This window comes from Triturus cristatus, chromosome 10, assembly GCF_964204655.1.
Source record: "Triturus cristatus chromosome 10, aTriCri1.1, whole genome shotgun sequence".
NCBI lineage: Eukaryota > Metazoa > Chordata > Amphibia > Caudata > Salamandridae > Triturus > Triturus cristatus.
Window position 1 is genome coordinate 449,897,848 of NC_140593.1, and position 22,122 is coordinate 449,919,969.

The window sequence follows — 22,122 nt, forward strand, 5'->3', positions numbered from 1 at the left end:
TAATATCGCCATAGGTAATACAAAAGAAAGACCACGGCCACTTAGACAGGATCAGAACCAACAAGGAGCCCCGCAGCATGCACAGTCCATGCCAGCTCCGCAACAGTCTATGCCAGCTCCACCACCGCAGCCTATTGCTGCCACACAAACAACAACACAACAGATGTACCAGACCGCACAGTATGACTATCCTGATTATCAACGATACTCATGAAACAGCCTAGAGAGGGAAGTTGGCTTACCCCTTATCGAGGTCCCTGTAGATCAAGAAGGACCTTATGTACACAGTGAACTATTAGGCCAAGATAGAAAATTTTTACTTGATACAGGGGCAAGCCGAACAACCATAAAACGTAGTGAAGTTCCAGGGGCACCCCTCTCAGGCTCACAGAATATTTCCCTTGGTTTTTCAGGAAAACCTATCATTAACGAAGTATCACAGCCTCTTCCACTTACGATTGGTCCCTTGACACGAACTACAGATTTATTGCTTACTAAATCATGTCCAGAAAACCTGTTAGGTATAAAAACATTGAAAGCTCTAGGAGCTATAATATGTTGTTCTCCGGAAGGAGTAAGATTGTTTTTACGTGATTTCAAAGGGCACTATGTGTCCCGAGACATGGATCACCGACTGCAGACTTTACCCACACATTTATGGGCACAAGGCCCTACAGATGTTGGTTGCATGAACATTACACCATATCGAGTCACACTAAAGACAGGAGTGGTACTACCACGAATGCGACAATACAAGTTACCCCCAGATGCTGTAGTGGCTTTACTGCAAATCATTGACGAGCTTATTACCCAAGGAGTGGTTGTGGAAACCGACTCCAATGTATGCAATTCCCCGATAATTCCGATTCTTAAACGAACTGATCCAAAAGCCCCACCAGTATATCGATTGGTTATTGATTTGCGCGAATTAAATAAATGCATTGTACCACAATACCCCGTAGTCCCAGACATTTCTTCATTACTGACAGCCATTGATTCCGAAGCAATTTTCTTTACTGTAATTGATCTCAAGAATGCCTTTTTCAGCGTCCCAATAGATCCGGAAAGCCAATACTTGTTCGGATTTAGTTTAAATGGATGAAGCTTTAAATTCACACGCGCACCTCAAGGATTCACAGAAAGCCCCAGCATCTATAGCCAAGCACTGAAACGAGAACTTGACAGTATCCACATGCCAGTCAACACTGCTCTGCTTCAATATGTCGATGATCTGCTGATCACCGCTAGAAGCGAACCTGAATGTGAAAAAGCCTCACTGACGGTTTTACATTTTTTGGCCGAAAAGGGGCACAAGGTGTCCCCTTCTAAGCTGCAATTCTGTGTCCAGCGAGTTGTTTACCTTGGGCACTCGCTGTCCAAGGAGGGAAGGCAGCTTACACCCGATCGCATTCAGTTAATTGCTAACATGCCACCACCCAAGACACAAAAGGAGGTGCGGGCTTTTATAGGCCTCACTTCATATTGTAGGCAGTGGATCCCTCAATATGCATTTCTAGCAAAACCACTCATTCAGTTGACAACACAGGAGGCAGCCACATCGACTGTCCTCCCTTGGACTCAGGAACATACACAAGCTTTTGAAAGCCTAAAGAAAGCTTTATGTCAAGCACCTGTTTTAGCAACACCATGTTACAATAAACATTTTACGCTCTTTGTTACAGAACGCGAAGGTACTGCCTTGTCAGTACTCACACAGGAACAAGCAGGATCACACAAACCATGTGCTTATTTTTCTAGTACATTAGATCCCGTAGCTCAGGCTCTGCCTGCGTGCCTGAAATCAGTGGCAGCGACAGCTTTAGCAATCAGACAAAGCGATGCCATAGTGTTAGGACATCCATTGACAGTACAAGTACCACACGCAGTAGAGGTTCTCTTGAACCGCACACAAACACAACACTTGACTATAGCAAGACTCACCGGTTACGAGTTGACATTGTTTCAGCCACACATAGAAATCAGACGTTGTAATACATTGAATCCTGCCACACTTTTGCCAGTAAACGGAGCAGACCCACTAGCACATGATTGTATTGAAGTTATTACTATCACGACGAAACCCAGACAAGACTTGACAGATGTCCCATTGTCAGATCCAGACCTGACGTTGTATGTAGATGGTTCATGTATGAGAACAAGTACAGGAGAGCTAGTGGCCGCGTATGCAGTCACAACAGACACTGAAGTCATTGAAACAAATTGCATAAATACCTTGTCAGCTCAAGCAGCAGAGCTCATCGCTCTGACACAAGCCTGTATTCAAGCCAAAAATAAGAAAGTCAACATATACACTGATTCACGTTATGCATTCGGAGTCGTCCATGACTTCGGCGTGCTGTGGCGAGAGAGAGGTTATTTAACTTCTCACGGTGCCCACATTCAGCACGGACCCCTCATTCATGCCTTATTAGATGCAATACATCTACCCACTGCAATATCAATTATGAAATGTAAAGCTCATACGAAAGTTACTGATATCATTTCCCAAGGCAATGATCTAGCTGACAGAACAGCTAAACAGACTGCTCAAACTCACACATCTGACATGACAAAGACAATAGTTCCGACACCAACACATTGCATGACGGTTAAGGATCCCGCTCTTGACGTAATTGACATACAGACACATGCTACACCAGATGAAATAAAGAAATGGACTGAATTAGGAGGGATCCAAACGGATCAAGGATGGATGACGAAGGAAAAATCTGTATGGTTCCTTCCTGACTCTATGGTTCAAGTTATCATTAATACAATACATAGTCCAGCGCACCTAGGAGAAAAAGCTATGCTAGACAGCATTCAACACATTTGGTTCAACAAACATTTACGAGCAGCAGCTAAACAAAAAGTTCGTACCTGTATGATCTGTTGTCAGTTCAACCCAGGTAAAAGCATTCCCGTAGAACAGGGTGGATTTCAGCCTCCTGATCACCCTTTTGAAGTCCTCCAGATGGATTATATCCAGATGGAACGATGTCGAGGATTCAAATATGTTCTTGTAGTTGTCTGTGCTCTTTCCCGTTGGACAGAAGCATACCCGGTTTCAGATTACACTGACCCGACTACTGCCAAACAGTTGGTTCGAGAATTCTTCCCACGGTACGGTTTACCACGTGTTGTCTACTCAGATAACGGCCAGCCGTTCTCATCCGAACTAATGAAACACGTTTCACTTTTGTTAGGCTATCAATGGAGATTTCACTGTGTCCGACATCCCGAGGCGGCAGGTCTCGTGGAACGCCATAATCAAACTCTGAAAATTAGATTGTCCAAAATATGTAGAGAAAAAGGAGTTGATTGGGTAGTAGCCTTACCAGTTGCACTCTTTTACATGAGAATGGTAGCACACTCCCGAACAGGGCTATCCCCTTATGAGGTGATCTTTGGCAGACCACCAAATATGTGGGGGACGCCTATACCACGCAAAATAACTGATGTTGACTGTAATATGCTGACAGATTACCTGGCTTCCTTGATGTCTGCACTACAATCTTGTCGTTCACAGGTAGCTGCAGCTTTTCCCGACAACACCGAGGTGAAACCCCATGACGTAGTTCCCGGGGACCTGGTGTTAGTGCGAAATTTTGACCGGAAGTCTCAGCTGGATCCTAGGTGGAAATCGCCCCAATTTGTACTGCTCACCACGAGGACAGCCGTGAAGATCGAAGGTCGCAAGGGATGGATACATTCAAGTCATATCAAGAAATTTCATGGACTATCGTCTGATGTAAACGATACACCTCGCGTGTCTTCACCGATTGACTCAAAACTTCCTTTGGTTGAACAGAGTGATAAGGAACTATACAAACTAAAATTACGGTCTAATAAGTCAGACAATTTGATTGTTTAAGTCCTCTCCAAGGTGAATCGGTCGAATTTGTCTCTGACATGTATCCCCTAGACCTGAATAGAGAAAGAAACCGAAAGATGCAGTTGAAAAAACATGCGTACTGTAAATCACTGCGTAGTCATTGCACAGTGACGTTATTAATTTTGTTTTTCTTAAGTCTTTTAATAATCGCTGCAAGTGTATTGTTGCACATATATTATCCTATTTCTAAACATGTTTACAATGTTACTGCTGAACATTCTTTTAGTGAATTACCCCCGCATGAGTTGTCCTATAGATTTGCGCTGCGCAATAACACTTTTATTAGTATGTTACATCATTCCCATCAGACTAGCAATGCTACAAATTGTTGGATATGTGGCCGACTCCCTCCCTATCAGAACTATAAGGGAATTCTACCTCTCTTTCCATATCCGTTCACACACAATGGCTCCTGTGGAGCATGGTTTAGTTTAATTAATTCCCTAGATTCGAATTCCGCAGTTTATCAAGACAACTGGGTATGGGGAAACCTGAACTTAGTTTTGCTTAAAGTCTGCTACCCTAACAAGGAGGGACTTCCCAAAAGAACAGGAACTGATCTAGAAAATGAAGTATATGGATTAGGAAATTTCACGCTTAATCTCATGATCCTGAATGTTGAATCCGAAGCTGCACCAATTTTGCCCGCTATGTCAGTATTTCCAGTTAAAGGTGAATTGTGTGTAAGAAAGAATGGTTCCATACATATGGGCCATAGTAGATGCACCACTGTAATAGAATTCAGTGATCAAGGCAAGTCTACATTTAGAGCTTCTCGCCATTCCTACTTCGTATGTGGTCAGACTGCATATATACGTTTGCCTCTAGATTGGGATGGTACCTGTTACATCGGATTCCTTTTGCCACCTGTTTTCCTAGCCCCTCCTGATTATCACAGAAATACTCATTTAGTACACAATAGAGAACGGAGAGATCTCCCAATAGTCGATTACACTGAAACAGCATGGGAAAAATACACAGATTTCAATAAAGGTTTCTTCCCCTATATAGGTACAGTTACCAATAGTAAGCTGATACGTAGATTAACTAGGACTCTTGAAGCCGTAGTAAATGAAACTATTTCCGCCTTAGGCAACTTGACAGAGGAACAGTCTGCGATGAGGATTGTTGTGCTTCAAAATCGTCTTGTCCTTGACGTCATCCTGGCCGATAGGGGCGGAGCTTGTAGGGTCATCGGATCAAGTTGCTGCGTATTCATCCCAGAAAATTCGCCATCTGTATATAAAGCCATAACTCGCCTTCATAAGATTGTAAGCCAGATACACCAGAATCCAGGCACCTGGACTTGGTCCGGTTGGTTTTGGAGTGTATTGTCAGCCTGGGGATGGAGGGTCCTATCCTTCCTAGGTATTGGCTTTCTCATACTATTCAGTTGCTGCTTATGCCTACAATGTGGACCAGCGATTTGTGGTCTGTGTGCCACATCGTGTATTCCACCACCAAGATTTCATTCATCCCGGAAGAAGAAAGAAGAACAAATGATGCTATATGAACAGATCGACGGATTGATGAAGATTGATATCTCTTAAGGGCAAGTAGGGGACAAGGAGGGACTGTGGAAATATGGATTTTTATGATCAGTTATGTCCCCTATCTTGGACCCCAACGGTTTCATGTATAAATCACAAGTACATGTATGTTCCCTCCAGTTCCAGTTATGAAGACGCAAACACATGTGCGTCCACCGTCAACATGTCCTCTTTCAGATCCGCCATGAATGGGCCGGATATTCTATTCCTAAGTATGAAAGGCCACCGGCTTTATATGGTTCATTTATCCCATTTTACAGTCCAGGCGAGTAGGCCCTGATTCTGCCATTAAGCCTTTTCCTGCCTTCTGCCTCTGAAAGCTCCAGTCTGAGATCGCATCTGTATCCATGAACTTTGTCCTACTCCCTGCGCGGCTAACGGTGCCTGACTCGGCCTGTCTGCTTGCCAAAAACTGTATTTCACCTTCGAGATTATCTGCTCCGCTCCCCATCCAATGCATTCCTGTCTAGTAGTTTAAGTAAACATTCTTCCAGCTACCGAGCAAAAGGCCCGGCTTCTCTGTCTTTATGCAAGTAATTCATAGCCCTGTTACTATGGAAGATTTCTGCCCTTGCATCTCATGTAGACACTTAGACGCTTGTACACGCACTCACAGTCAGTATAGAATAGATTTTGTTCGAGAGACCTTTCCTTTTGGATAACATAGTTCTTTAAACATAGGATGTTAGATATGATTTGGGATTAGGTTGACTTGACCCCCCAGACTTTTGTCTCCACATGTAGAGCTAAATGTCAAGTCCCCTTCACCCCCTAGTTGCACGTCAAATCACACGTCATGCTGCTGCGCGCGCATCTCTGCCAAGTATTTTTGCTGACATTGCGAAATTCTTTCATGGAACCACCCATTTGTGACATCATACCTAATGACGTTCTTTAGTTACGCCTAGTTACACCCATTTTAGTTACGCATGTATGTCTTTATCTCTGTTATCAACTGTTACGCCTCCTGCATCTGTTTCACTATAATGCCTCTTCTATAAAAATGATTACCTGTCAATAAAGTATGGTCCTTCACTTCCTGAACCTTCGTGGTGATGGAATATGGAGCCACAATTCGAATTGTTATTGGAATAAAGCCCGTTCCGAACCTCTAATACCACGGATTCTGCCTCTTATTTTACTGAGCTATTCTTATTAATTTTCCGCATCAAATTAAGTACCGGTAATTAAATTATTTACCACAGCGCCAGGGAATGCACTCACGAACCCTATATGAGATGACATACAAAGGCAGAGGTGAGGGCGAAACACCAACTCACCCCCCAGGATACTCACCCAACCAGACATCACATAACATACTAATGTATGACGAGTTAAGCTAGAAGACATCTCCCGGGCTGTCGTACGATATCCTATCTATCAAAATGGAGGGACGGATAGGGCTTGAGTAGGTCCAACGTACCTGCCCTACGCTCAATTTACAAAAAGGAGGGTACAAAGTTCCTAAGTGATGTATTAACCACTCACAAGGTAAGGTTAAACGAGTACTACAGGTTGTGAGGAGGGGGATTCCTCCTTTCGGAACTAGGGCCCTCATACACCCAGCAAGCTAGGTGTCATACTTCATCATATGGGCCTGCTCTTCGTCGGGCGTGCGCTGCAAGGCCCGACGGGCACCCTTAAAGGGGTTCTTTATCGGAGATCTTTTGTTCCTCGCCGTAAGGGTGCCGTGGGTGTGAGGGGCCTACATGAGTGTCGATGTATATAGTGGTGGTAAAACAGGTATGGGAGTCCTCGGTGATAAATGTATTCGTCGAGGGACCCAACCTGGTTAAAAGTCAATAGGGAGGTGTGACTCTTTTATTATAATGTGACAAAAAATGTACTCAACTCCCAGATGGTCAACATGTTTCTCGCCTTATGTCGTCAAGGAGTGATCATTGGCAATTCTTCAGGACCGTGTGAATTAAAAACTATCTACACGTGGGTGGCAAGGTGCAACACTAGCTACCACTAGTTGTCCCCCTGGGACATTACCCTTGGGGAAAAGGGGCAACCTTTAGTACAAGAGAGAACACAACAGTCTATGTAAGCTTCACATAAGACGATGGTGATGTGATAAGTTCAAGTTGCTTGATTAAAAACACAATGCTGATCATGCATTTTATTATAAAACAATCAATGACCTTTATTACAAAATCCCCTATAATTATCTCAGCACAAGCAAAAAAAACATGGTGGTGAGCGATGTGTGGACTCACCTAGTTAGGTATTGAGTACTGCCTCATCAGTTGCAGCGAAGTCTAAAAGACACAGTAAGTGGTGTCTCTACAGTAATGAGAAAAGACACACATCAACATGTCAGGGGTTAGTGTCATGATTTTTAGCGTCTTGTCTATGCCAAGTAAAGAACCAGGAACAAGAGGATCGTGGTCAGCCTGGGTGTAACCTAAGTGGGTGCCATTACATCCTCTCCAAACTCTATTTAAAAGAATGCCGTATTAACAAACCTTGAGCCCAGGGGGGTACTAAGCCCACCACATCATAAGCGGATATAGGAGAGACCATAGTTGTGGCGGCCCCGGATACATCCCCGGGGTCTAGGCCGTATGTAAGGAACCTCTCAAGAAAGTTTTAGGATAAGGGTGCTCGCTCCACAGACGGGTACAATACAGGTACCAGCCCCGATTCCCCTTACCTCCATATGTCGCAGTCGACAAGTGGAGCCTTCAATCAGTTGCGCTAACTTACCTGCTCTCATTAGGAGCCCGTCTGCAAACCTTCCCCTCTCCGCTGCATCCAGGAAGGTGCCTCATCCCTGCCGTAGGCAGCGTTAAATACCCTCCGTGATAGATGCCGGGGCGCGCGTGGGAAAGCCGAGTGGGTGCAGCTGGAGTCATAGATTGTCATGTGATGGTGTAGCGTGCTCATGTGACAACGCAAACACGGCGGCCATCTTAGAGTGGGTTGGTGAGGTAGTGCTGTAATCTGTGACAGTATGCCACTCACTCTATTCCCACATGAAAAGACATATGATGTGGTTAGAATCCAAATCCTATCATAATGTGGGTTGGAATCTATGCGGAGGTTAAACAATATTTATCTTTTGTATGTTATTGCCCAAGTTAAAAAATGCATTTAAAAGTTGCATTCAAAAAGTGCAATTAGCTTGTGTGGTATTAATGAGCTAATTAGACAAAGTGGTGGGTAGTGCAAGTGTAGGCTCAATGCTAGATACCCAGGCTCGATGGTATAAAGCTTGTGTAGTCGGGGTCTGAAAGTCTGTTCAAATGCACGCGATTATGGGGCGTCAGTGGGGTGGCTTCTATATGGTGGTCTGTGAATCCATGGACTAGATAAGACCTCCTGGTAAAGGTGAGGATGTCACCAATGATAATGTCGTGTCTCATCACCTGAGTAAGGATTACAGGACCTAAATGTAATAGTCGTTCTGGATACACAGTGTGCACCCATTAATGAAGGGGCATATGGATCCAGGGACTGTCAAGGGTGCGGTATGAAATAAATGCTCTAATCTCAGATGGTGCTCACAAGGATTAAGAGAGGGTAGCGGGGTAGAGTTGGCAATCAGTAATTCAGGGTGCCCCAAGGGATTTCATCATTAAGGCCACAGTTGGTTTTTCCCACAAGGTCATGTCAGCAGGTATATGCAACGTGTCGTGTTGCAATTGGTGTGTTTTCTGATTCTCCATGTGAACCTATCTGTGAGTTTCAGTTCCTTAGTTGGTTTTGTCTGGGGGCATACAACACAGGACCCACAAGGAAAATGTCCTATGATCGGTGGAAGATCCCATAAACATCTTTGGCTAGTGGTGGATTTATTCTTGGGTCTTGTGTGTATTAACATGTCCTTCAGATTGTTCGTTCTCTTGAAAGCAAATCTAGGTTTAGGGATTTCAAGGTCCCCGGTGTGAGGGCCCTAGTTCCGTAAGGAGGAATCCCCCTCCTCACAACCTGTAGTACTCTTTTAACCTTACCTTGTGAGTTGTTAATACATCACTTAGGAACTTCGTACCCTCCTTTTTGTAAATTGTAAGACATCCTATCAAAGTTGTTCTGATGTACGATGAGATTGTGGAATTCTTTATTATAAATAATAATCAAACACTTGCAAATGTATGTTATAATATGTTAATGATGCAGTATTAACTGGTAACAGGAAATGTAAAATCTCAATAAACAAATTTAAACAAAAAAAAATACATATAGCGATAAAGAGATTCAACATATCTATCTTCCTGGATAAAGGAGGATGAGGGAGAAGGAAATTAAGAGAGAAACAGACAAAGCTAGTTCAAGAGAAGAAACAAAAAAAAAAAGAATAATACCAATAATAATGATAATAATAATCAGAGAAGAATATTGTAGCATTATAGTAGCATTACTTCCCAGCTAATTAAATTTAGGACAGTTGACAATTGTACGTTACTGCTTATTCCCAGTTCGATCAGTAATCTCCTGTAAGTATGCTTTGGCCTGAATCTCGGAGACAAAGCTACGTATAGACCCTTGTACACGATTTTTAGCCGTGCTGGTTTCTGCAGGTACACATCGGCTCCCAGTTGTTGGAAGGGGGTGAAGAGTTGCCTCAGCCTTCATCTTCATTCGACTGTAGCGTGAGCAAAGTCGGGTCTAGTGAAGAAAGTAATTCCCTTTCACTAGAAATAGGCTGACCTACGCCCGGAATGATCTTTTAGCTATTAGGAATTTGGTGAGCAGCTGCAGACAGTCTTGTGGGGACGCTATTGAGGGCCCTTTCTGCTGTTTGCAGTGTGGCTTCATCACCGTACCGACGCCGACACCACGCAACCACCTCCCCCGGTCTAAGAAGTTTATTAGCATTTTAAATCTCAATTGTCGCTCTCTAGCCAAACATCACGCTGATATTCATGATCTTTTAGAGGACACCTCCCCTGACGTCCTTTTTCTTACCGAGACGTGGCTCTCTGATGTCATGACTCCTAAGCCAGGCCCGGCGCTCCCTGTAGGTTATAGCATTCTCACTATCAACAGGGTGACTAGAGGCGGGGGTATCGCGGTCATCTTTAAATCTTGCTTCCCCTGCACCTTCGTTAAGCAGGCTGTAACCGGATGCGAATACGCCCACTTTAAGGTCACATTAAGCCCTAATTATGCTATGTCAGGGCTCTTAGTATACCGGCCCCCAGGGCCATCCACAGACTTTAAGACAGCGCTCGCGGAGGCGGTCAGCGTGCTGGCAGTGAATGCTGCCAACTTTACTGTCACTGGGGTTTTGAACCTACACCTGGACAATCACGAAGACCCTGACATGGCCAATTTCGTAGCTGACCTTTGCGGCATGCCAGCTAGTGCAACAGGTTTCTGGTCTGTCTTCACGAACATACCCTCTCTGACAGTACATGCCCCCATCCCTATGAGATGGTCTGACCACTACTTGGTCCCTATGCCACTCCAAGGTATTACTCCACTACGGAGTGAGGATCGGACGTCCTCCCTCAAACGTCCTTGGCACAAACTAAACTGGGATCTACTCCACGCTCGTCTATCCACTACGTGCCCAAGTCTGCCTGAGGACCCTAATGAGACATACAGGGTTTTCTCCGATTGGATTAGTCAGCCACTAGATAGTCTTATCCCTGAGAAATGGTCAATCTAAAACTAGACCATGGTATAAAGGCGATCTAGCAGATATGCGCAAGGACAGCAAAAGGCTGGAGCGTATATGGAGGAGAGACTTTAACCCCGCCTCGAAGGACATCTATCGGGAGGCGGTTAAAAGGTACCACAAGGCCATTCAATTGGCGCGAGCAACATTTTATGCCAATCAAATCCGAGAGAGCGACAATCCGGCGAAGAGCGTATTCTCGATACTCTCCAGCCTTAAATCTCAGCAGTTCGCTGCAGGGCCTACTATCAAGTCCAACGAGCAGTGTGAGGACCTTGCCACCTTCTTTGTTAGGAAGGTGGACAACATCTATAGGTCCTTTCCGACTGCATCTATCATCCCAGAAGTAGTACGGTGTTGTCAAAGTGCTAATACCTTGGATGCCTTCCCTCCTGTCCCTGCGGATCAGCTGCAAGCTCTGTGCAGGAAAATTAAATCAGGCTCCTATGCTGACCCTCTTAAACCAGACCAATTTAGAAAAGTGCTTCCTGCGATCATATCTTCCCTGGGGCAGGGGATAAACATGTCCCTTGCCACGGCAACCGTGCCCAGGGCTTGGAAACAGGCCAAAGTGATACCCCTGCTCAAGAAACCTTCGCTGGACCCGGCCAAACCAGAAAACTCCTTACTTCCCTGGGCGGCTAAGATCACAGAGGCTTATGTCAACTCCATCCTGTCAGATTTTCTGACCTCGAACAACACGCTGGACCCCTCCCAGAATGGCTTTCGACCAGGCCACAGCACGGAGTCTGCCCTCCTGGCGGTGACAGAACACCTCTGGTCAGCACTAGACGCTGGGCGTACATCAGCACTGATTCTTTTGGATCTCAGTGCTGCGTTTGACACAGTGTCCTACGCCATTCTGCTACAACACCTGGGGGAGGCGGGGATTACTGGTTCGGCCTTGGAGTGGCTGACCTGATTCCTCCATGATAGGTCGTTTGTGGTAACAGTCCCTCCCTATTCCTCCGGCATACACTCCATCAAACAAGGGGTCCCACAGGTTTCCTCCCTTAGCCCCCTCTTATTTAATCTCTACGCCCAACCCTTGGCTGAGGTGGCTAAGAACAGAGGACTGACCATGGTCTCCTACACCGACAATACGCAGCAGGTGGTGGCACTCTCAAATGACACCGAGCGGGACGCCCTGAAATTTAAGGACGATCTGGCGGCAATTGCCGAGTGGATGACCACCAACTGCCTCCAGCTGAATGCCAGTAAGTCGGAAGTATTGCTGGTAGGGAAGGACCATGGCCAGTGGAGTGATCTCTGGTGGCCTGAAAGACTTGGTAATGCCCCCCCTCCCAAGCAGGTCGTAAAACATCTGGGGGTGTGGCTGGACTAGTCCCTCAGCTACCGAGTTCAAACCAAAAAGGTGGCAGGGACCTGCTTTGGGCTATTGCGGGGGCTCAGACCCCTATTGGGTTTCTTTGATCCACCCACACGTCAGACCATCATTCAGGCATCAATAATGTCTAGATTGGACTATGCTTGCTCTCTGTACCTCGGCTCAAATAAGGCTAAAATTCTGAGGCTACAAAGGGCCCAGAATGCAGCAGCAAGAACCCTGCTTGGCCTGCGCAGGTCCTGCCCGGTGTCAGACGCCATGGTCAGGCGAATTGAATTCAAGGCGCTCTGCATCACTTTCAAAGCCCTGAAATTCACCACCCCTAGGATCCTGGCCAACCTGCTTTCGCTGTATGTACCCGCACGTTACCTCCGCTCACTAGGTCAACACCTGGCGGTGTTTCCCAGGACACGGAGAGTGCGGGCTGGAGGCTGCTCCTTACGCAGGAAGGCAGCCTACCTCTGGAATTCGCTGCCTACTCACATCCGGGGCCTTAGGAACTACTTAGAATTCAGGAAGGCCATTAAAACATACCTGTTTCCTGCCCCTGGTTCATCCGAATGTGTCAGTTGCTCTGCTGTCAACGCCGGGACGCCCCTTTGCTGGGGCAGCTGTTGCGCTATACAAGTTGTGGTAACATTAACATTAACATTAAAAACCCTTTTGTTCGTAGGTCTGGCCATATCATAAAGAGCTTGGCGTAGGAGAAAGTTCCGAAAATATAGAAGCATAGCACGGGGGTGCTGAGGCATAGAAGAGGCACTTTTGGATGGAGTTAGTGGGAATCTGTGTGCTCGCTGTATTTCTTTGTCCCAGTCCCAAGTTTGTAGCTGTGGGAAGGCCCCTTTGGGGAGCGTGATCATGTAGCTCCTAGGATCATTCCCTTCCGCACCTTTTGGAATGCCTAAAAAGCCAAGATTATTGCGCCGCTGCCTGTTTTCTTGCTCCTCCATCTTCCATATGAGGTTCTTGACTATGCCCTCATGTTCATCTCCTTGGGTTTTCAGTTTGACTAAGTCTTTCTCCAGATTTTCCGTTTGTACTTCAACGGAAGCCATCTGATCAGCAATCTCTGCACAGGTTCTGCCTACCTTCCTGACGGCCCCTTGTAGTTTTTTGGCGGCTAAGCGTGATCTGCGACTGTCTGATTTGGCTTCCCCCTGGAAGCTCTTGATGGTCTGTAATATTGTTGCCAATGCAGGCTCAATCTTCACCCCATCTTCCCCTTCTCTGTTACAGCCGCTGTTGCCTGTGATTGTACAATTGCCACTTGAGGCAACCGTTGTATCTGACAGGACTGTAAGTTGTGAGGCAGAATAGTCCCATCTCAGATCTGCCGCGCTTCCTCTGTCAGGGGTATCACATCTTCTTTGTTGGGCCCCCTTCTTCTTTCTTTGAACTTTTCTCTGCCCATGTCTGTTTTTATGAAGTTCTGTATTTGAGCTGCTATTCCATTTAGACCAATCTTCTTCACTTGAAGCAGAGATGCTTATATCCGATATTTCAGATTCGTGGGTTAGCGAGTAAAACCTTTCAGCAAAGTTGTCAGGCGTCTTGGGTGAGGGACAGGGGGGCTTGTCACTTATGCCTTGCGTTGCATATGAGGCCACTTTTGAGCCCTTAATTTGTTTGCCGCTGTTCGCTTCTTCTTTATCATCAGAGCAGTTCCCATCCGTATGATTTGGTATATTAGCAGGGGCCCCCAGTTCGGGGATTGTGTGAGCATCTGACGCAGTTTCCAGGCTGGATAGGGGGTTACAGTGCAGCTCAGGGCCTACCATAACCTCCAGGGCTGTAGAAGAGGGAGCGTGTAAATGCATCGTTTCTTTCACTATATCTACCTCACTTTGTTTAATCAGAGTAATGTCGTTCTTTTTTGCCATCTCTGTTGCAGTATCTAAGGATTACCCCTGAATCTTGGGTGCTGGCCCCCCTGTTAGCCCAAAGCTGCTTGTGATTAGTAGTTGACAATGTCCAGGATCTTTATGAGCTTTAGCTAGCGCTTTTCTTGCGGTTCCTCCTTTTCCTGCGTGACTTACATCCTCCGTTTCCTCATAGTTCTCCCCCTTCTCTCTTCTTTCGGCCACCTTGCTTTTGGACCTGCGAGTGTCAAGTCTTTTTTGCCGTTTTTCGTATGGTGGGTTTTTTTGTTCGGGGGTTAAACGAAGATAAATTGCTCATTCTCATGGTCTGACCAGCAGAGCATCGCGGCGGAGTTATCGCTCAGACGCCATCTTGCCTGTGTGACCGCCATCAAAGTCCATTTCCAATAGGTCCATGGAATGTTCTCAAAGTGGGGTCGTGGAAGCCTTCCTCCGCCCCCACCCAGCCCACCCTAACCCGAAGCAAAATCCTTTGTAACAAGATAGGGATAGGTGTAGAAGAGGGGCATCACATTTTGGGAACATTGATGGCTTTGGGCTGTAGTGCGTTGCCCGGGTATTAAGGAGAAGGCTGTCTTGAGGTGTTCTGGGACAGAGAGTCAATAACAGCTTTTTTCTCTTTAGCCACAGTGTCAGCGTCTGGTCTGTGCTCTGCAGGGAAAGCTCTTGTGATTCTCCAACCTTGATTCCCCCTTTGTCGTGGTCCTGTGTGTCCTCCTGCAGGGGTTCCAGGGCCGTGTCTGCCAGGTCTACAATGTGGCGAGCCTCATCCAGTGTGATCTAGTTTGGTGCAGTATCCCTTTGTAACGAAAGATTAGGCAAAAAGGGTGCCCCTACTTATATCATACCCCCGGTCCTGATACAGGGTTGGGTGGTAGCCCTGGAACTGTATTGGATGTTTCTCTCTCGTGCGCGCATGGGAGGATACGTTCCTTCAGAGGAAAATCATGAACAAGGGTGAGGATATCAGGTGGTGGAGCTTTAGGTGAACATTTAGGGCCCACCCTGTGAGTTCTGTCCAGCTTAATCTCCTCCTCTGGGAGGGCCTTCAGAATAAATCCGAAAAGATCCTGTGATCTTTCTTGCATGGTATGCCCCCACCTTTTTCTGAATTGCTGATGTACTTAGACTGAGTGTGTCCTGGGCTCCTGCTAATCAGGTACCCCGGGCCTATGTTCCCTCCCTAAAACTGCATTGAAGCCTAAATCCAATTGGCATCTCTGGCCACATGTCAGTCCCTGGTAAATGGTACCACAGGTACCCAGGCACTGTGACCAGAGAAAGCCTCTAAGGGCTGCAGCACTTATTGTGCCACCCTCAGAGGCCCTGTACCCTGACACTCACACACTGCCTTTGCAGACTGAGTGCCTTGGTGCACAACAAAGTGAAGAGTCGACATGGCACACATCCCTGTGTGCCATGCCCAAAAACCACTGCCCTGGCATACATCAGTCACCCCTCTAGCTGGGTGCCCTATGCCAGTGGTGAGGGTACAGGAGCATGAGCCCTGTACCCCTACAGTGCCCAAGTCCATTTCTGGGCACTGTAAGTGCAGTGCTGCCATTAAGAGTATATGGTGCTGGGAGTTTGTCATTACGAACTTCACAACACCATAATGGCTAAACTGAAGACTGGGCCATGAGGAGCCTAGCGCGCAACCAAGATGGCCGCGTAGGTGCGAGGCTACCGAGGACCTCCGCGACCTCCTACATCTATCCTGTCTTTCTCCTGATTTGGTTGAGGGGACTTTATTGGTGACACTGAGCTGAGGTGGTGCCCGTTTTCCATTTTCGAATTGGACCCTGGGAACCGCGATGGGCATCGCTTGAAGTTTGCGGCCCGCTTCACTTCTGACCCCGGACTCGAGTTGAGGGGCGATCCAGTGGCAAAGTGAACAACAACGGCACGACGGACCTGGAGGGGCGCGCACCCCACACTTTCACTTTCGCTTTTGAGCCAACTCGCCATCATCGTTTGCGAGGTCTCGGCGCTTCCGCGAGGTGTGGTGGTTGGCCTGCTGGGGACACTGCCTATTTTGCCAGGACCCGGTCTATCTTTCTGGGGCGACTGCTGGGGTCTTCGGTATTGACTGTTCGCCTGCCGCTTCTGGACTCGTGGGACACAAACCGCAGTGGGATGGCGACGAAGCAAGATGGAGAGAGGCTGAAGGGCAAGTCGACCCGACGCGGGGCCTCTACCCAGGCTAACGTCATGGACCGCTACACCTTGCCGAGGGGGTCTCCTGGCGGGTCGCATAAGTCTCCGGAGCGGCCCGCGGATGCCCCGGATTTACCATTGGACCTGACCCTGCAGGATATCATGGGCGCCATAGCGGAGGTGAAGGCCACGGTGGGCCAACAGCTCGACACCTTGTCGCAAAAACTCGATGCGGTCCTGATTGATGTCAACCTCGTCAGGGCCGATCTCTCGAAAACAAATGAGAGGGTTGACTCTTTGGCCCTTACAGCGTCGGGCCTGACGATTGATGTGGCTGCTCTCCAAGCGGAGATGCGTCGGCTCTGGCAGGCCAGTACTCTCACTGATAGGCGACTGGAGGACTCCGAGAGTAGGGCCCGGAGGAATAATGTTCGCATTATCGGAGTGCCTGAGGGGTTGGAAGATTCGGCTGCGGATCTTTATGTGGAGGATTTGATCTCCAACCGACTGAAGCCTAGGGGACTGAGCAACTTCTTCGCGGTGGAGAGGGCCCACAGGGTTCCTGGTGGCAGGCCGAAGGTCGAAGCTCCCCCGCGGCCTCTCATTGCACGTATCTTTAACTTTCGGGACAGAGATGCGATCCTGCAGGCTTCTAGAGTGCAAGGGCCGCTTAAGCTAGAGAATGCCGAGGTGAATTTCTATCCTGATTTTACACAGGCGGTCGAGAAGCAGAGACTGGGATTCATGGGCATCAAACGGCGGCTACAACAGATGAACATAAAGTACGCCATGCTTTTCCCGGCCAAGCTGCGGGTGGAGTTCGAGGGCCGCTCTCATTTCTTTGACCGTCCGGAGACGGTGGGGGACTGGCTGGACACTTTGCCGAGGACACATGATCGAGAGGGGACAAGGGCCGCGAGTGGCGAGTGCCCACTGGACCGGGCCTAGTGTGTTGACATTGGCACTAACCTTTGAGGGTGCCAACTTTTTATTGGGCTCAGGGTTTACTTGACTATGTTCCTTTTTTCCCCCCTGCTTGGAGGTAGTGGTGAGTCTAAAGGGGGTTCTCTTTCCTCCTCCAGGGGGTCTTTTTTGTAGTTTAGTTTATGCAAGGGCGACAGGCACACTGCAAGTTGGGGGGGGCTGTTTGGGCTCACGCAGGGGTGCAGGGAGGGGGGAGTTTTACTTTGTATGTTGGGTTGGGGTTGGGTTTTGTTTGTTTGTACCACAAGGCAGGAGTATTGTCGTCCTATGATCCATGTGCCCTCCGGGAGGGGGCTGATTGGTGCTGGCTGTGATGGGGGGTAGGGGACTGAGACTTCTTTCTTGGAATGTCAACGGACTGGGGGACAGGATAAAGCGTGGGGTGGTCCTGCAGTTCTTAAAACGGATCTCTCCCGATATCGTGTTCTTGCAGGAAACACACCTCATTGGTAATTCCTTCCGTGCCATGAATAGGCGGGGCTTTCGCCTCTTGGCTCACTCGGGCTTCACTTCTGGCTCAAGGGGTGTAGGCATACTGGTTAGAACCTCTCTTCCATTGGAGGTTGATGAGGTGCTCCATGATGACAGGGGGCGCTACACGGCACTGGTGGGCAGATGGGAGGGCAAAGTGATTGTGTTGGTATCTGTATATGTCCCGCCGGGTTTGCAGACGACTACTTTTGCGGACCTGGGGCGCCTTCTCCTTGGGCTGCCGGAGGGGGTACTAGTGGTGGGAGGGGATTTTAATGCAGTGGTTTCCGGAGCCGAGGATCGTTACCCTCCGCGGGACCTCCCCCGGGCCCAAACCTGGTTAGCTGGCCTTTTGGACACCCTGGGTTTAGTGGATTGTTGGCGGCTAAAACATCCTGCACAGACACAGTACACTTTTCACTCGGGGGCCCATGGTAGCCTTTCGAGACTTGATTATGTTCTAATGCCATCGGCCCAGGCGGGGAGGATCGGGGAGGTGCGACATCTTAGCCGGGGAATTTCGGATCACTCCCCCCTTTTGTTACACTTTGATATTGTCCTGGGTGCGGAGGGGAGGGTGGTCCCGATCAACTCCTGGTACCTGCGTAATCCCACTATTCGTGCAGGTCTGATTAAATCTCTTGAGCACTACTTTAAAGACAATGTGGGCTCGGTGTCATCTGCTGTTTCCCTGTGGGAGGCTTTCAAAACGGTACTCCGAGGAGAGGCCCTATCCCTCATCTCTAACTCCAAGAGGAGTGAGCGGGAGGAGGTGGTTCGTATTGAGTCTGAGATCTCTGAGCTGGAGGGTGAATTGGATGGTGGTGTTACGGAAGACAAATTGTATGTTCTTGGCCTCAAACAAGCGGATTACAAGGCTCTGGTCACTGAAGCTGCCAAGAGTATGAGTAGGGAGCAACAGGGGCGTCTGTATGATATGGGTGACAAGGATGGGAAGCTGATCGCGTGGCTGGACAAAAAGGAGAGAGCGAGTCGTGTGGTGCCGCAGGTTCAGAGAGTGGATGGTGTGTGTGTTACTGATCCCGTAGAAATTGTCGACTGTTTCGCGGAGCATTTCCGCGGGGTGTACTCTCCGGTCTCCGATCGCTCGGAGGAGGATTCCCGCGTCATACTCAGAGACATTGTGTTGCCGTCCCTTTCGGACGATGATAAATTGTTGATGGATGCGCCCCCGACGTCTGAGGAGATCGCCCTAGCCATACGTTCAGTTGCCTCCGGCAAGGCCATGGGTCCTAATGGCCTCCCCATCGAATTGTATAAGCTGCGTCCGGACACGTTAGCGCCTCATCTTCGCGACATGTTTATCACGGCCCGTGCAGCGGGTTCCCTCCCGCTGGACCAACGTCTTGCCACCATCGTGGTTATTCATAAAGAGGGGAAGCCGCGGGATCAGGTCACGTCCTACAGGCCCATATCGCTTCTGAATGCGGAACCCAAAATCCTCGCCAAGGTGTTGGCTACTCGATTGGCTAGTGTGGTCTGTGATCTGATACATCAGGATCAGTCCGGCTTCATCCCTCATCGTAATACTGCACTTAATCTGCGGCGTTTGCATGGGGTGCTCGCGAGGGTTCCCTTTATACGTGAGCCGGCCATTTTGGCGTCCTTGGACGCAACTATGGGAAAAGTTTGGGTTTGGCCCGGGATTCATTGGTTGGGTGAAATTGCTGTATTGTAGACCGTTGGCTCAGGTAGTGGTAAACGGTAGAGTGTCGGCTCCCTTTGAATTGGGCAGGGGCACGCGTCAGGGTTGTCCGCTATCCCCTCTCCTCTTTGCACTCTCCTTAGAGCCCCTGGCGGAATGGTTGCGATGGCACCCTTCGATTCGTGGACTCCGATGGACTCCGGAATATGAGGATCGTGTCTCTCTCTATGCGGACGATATTCTTTTGTACCTTGCCTCCCCCCGTGAATCGCTGATTGTATTGGTGGATGTACTACGCTCCTTCGGCTGTAACTCTGGTTTGGTCATCAACTGGGCTAAGTCCTGCGTATATGTCCTCTCTGGGGAGGCCCCCATCCTTCCGCGGGGTTGCCCTATTCAGGTTGCCCAGCAGGGCTTTAAGTATTTGGGTATTTTTGTCACTCTGGATCCAGTGGCCCGGTATACGCAGAATCTACTCCCCCCTCTCCAGCGTTTGAAGACGGATGTGACGCGTTGGCGGCGGTTGCCGCTTTCACCGCTTGGCCGGGCGGCGCTGTTTAAAATGATGTCGCTACCGCGGTTTTTATATGCCTTACAAAACACGATGGATGTCGTGCCTGCTAGTTTTTTTCGGGAGGTTGAGGGTCTCCAGCGCCGATTGTTTTGGGATGGGAGGCCGCGGATTGCTCTCGCCAAGCTAACGCTCCCGTGGTATGACGGGGGGGGTCGCTCTCCCTGACATCAAACGTTATTATTGGGCCTCCCAGCTGGCGGCGATAAACCACGGGCTCTATGGGCCGGCCCTTAACCCGGCCTTTGAGATGGACAAACTGTTATTGCCGGGCGGCGACTACAATCGTGCGCTCTATTCCAGGTCGATTGGCGCGCGCTTGACAGGCCCGACACGGGTTGCGATACGGGTGTGGCATGCGGCAAGCGCGGCGATGGGGTGGAGGGATCGGTTGACCCGGGCGACGCCATTATATGCCTCCGAGCGGTTGGGTTGTTTGTGGTCGACGAAGGGCTTTGAGAAGTGGGACATGATCGGCATCAGCAGAGTAGGTGATCTCTGGACGAAAGAGGGATTTAAAACGTTTGATGTGCTGAAAGCTGAGTACCAGTTACACGATAGGGAGTACTTCCGATATGTACAGGTTCGGCATGCGTTACGTTCTGTATTCCCGGAGGTCGCGTCTATCCCGGTGTGTTCCTCATTGGAAGATAGAGTGCTAGACGGGTACGTGCCGGATAACACTATCTCACTGATCTACAAGAAGCTAATTAACGATCGATCGGGGTTGTTAACCGCCCTTCGTGATGCATGGGTTGCTGATGGACTGGAGCTGGATGACGAGGATTGGGTGTCGGCGGTGGCCTCCCCGAAAGAGGTGGCCATACCGGCCCGCCTTCGTTTCGTCCAGCTTAAGATACTTCATAGAGTGTACGTCACGGGACCTGGCCTGATGCGTATGGGTTATGCGGTGGATGGGATGTGTAAGCGTGGGTGTGGTATGAAAGGGACTTTCCTCCATGTTCTGTGGGAATGTCCGGAGGTGACTCGGTTCTGGCGTGGTGTGCATGCTGTATTGCAAGCAGTCACGCATGTTGCGTTGTTCCCAGAGGCGAGGAGGTGTCTGTTGAATGTATGGGAGCCAACTGATTACACGGTGGCGCAAATGTGGTGGGTGACATTGGGATATATGGTGGCCAAGCGTGATATTGCACGTTTGTGGGGCTCCCAGAGGCCGCCCACGGTTTCGGCCTGGAAGGAAAATATGGACTGGTGCATGTTTCGAGAGAAGACGGTGTATGTGGCGAGAGGCAAGCCTGGGAAATGGAAAACGGTGTGGGGTCCCTGGAACTCCTATCGCGGAGGAATTTGCACCCCGCCCCTCGTGCGGGATTTGGATGAGGCCTTGTCTCCTTAGTCTGCGCATTCCTGTGATCCTGTTCTACTGTGATAATCTTGTCTCTACCACCTGCCCTCCTCCCCCCCTTCTTTTACTGTACTTCTATGGGTCCCTCCCTGCTGTGGGGAGCACATTTTGCTACTTAGATTTTCGCTGCCTTGTGGGTTTGTTTGTTGATTGTTTTTCTTTATCATCTTAAAATGAAACCGCTATCTGTGATGTCGCGACCTCTCAAAGCCGCCAGCGACACTACTCTGAAACCTGGTCATTTATTGTCGGCAGCTTTTTGCCTATATTTGTGTGGTTATGATTATGTTGTTTGTTGGCGGCCGGCCTGGAGGTTGTAGGCCCGTGTCTGTATATCTTTGAAATTTGTAATAAAGGTTTCAAAAAAATTAATAAATAAATAAACTGAAGACTGGGAAGTTTGTTATCAAGCTTCTCAGCACATTAAACCCACACTGATGCCAGTATGGGGTTTAATGTAAAATGCACAACAGAGGGCATCTTAGAGATTCCCCTGAAACTCGACCAACTTCTAGTGACCTGACTGAGCGGCTGCCTAGGCTGCACCACCAGACATGTTTCTGGACCCCTAGGTCGAGAGCTCCTACTCTCGGGGGGCCTGA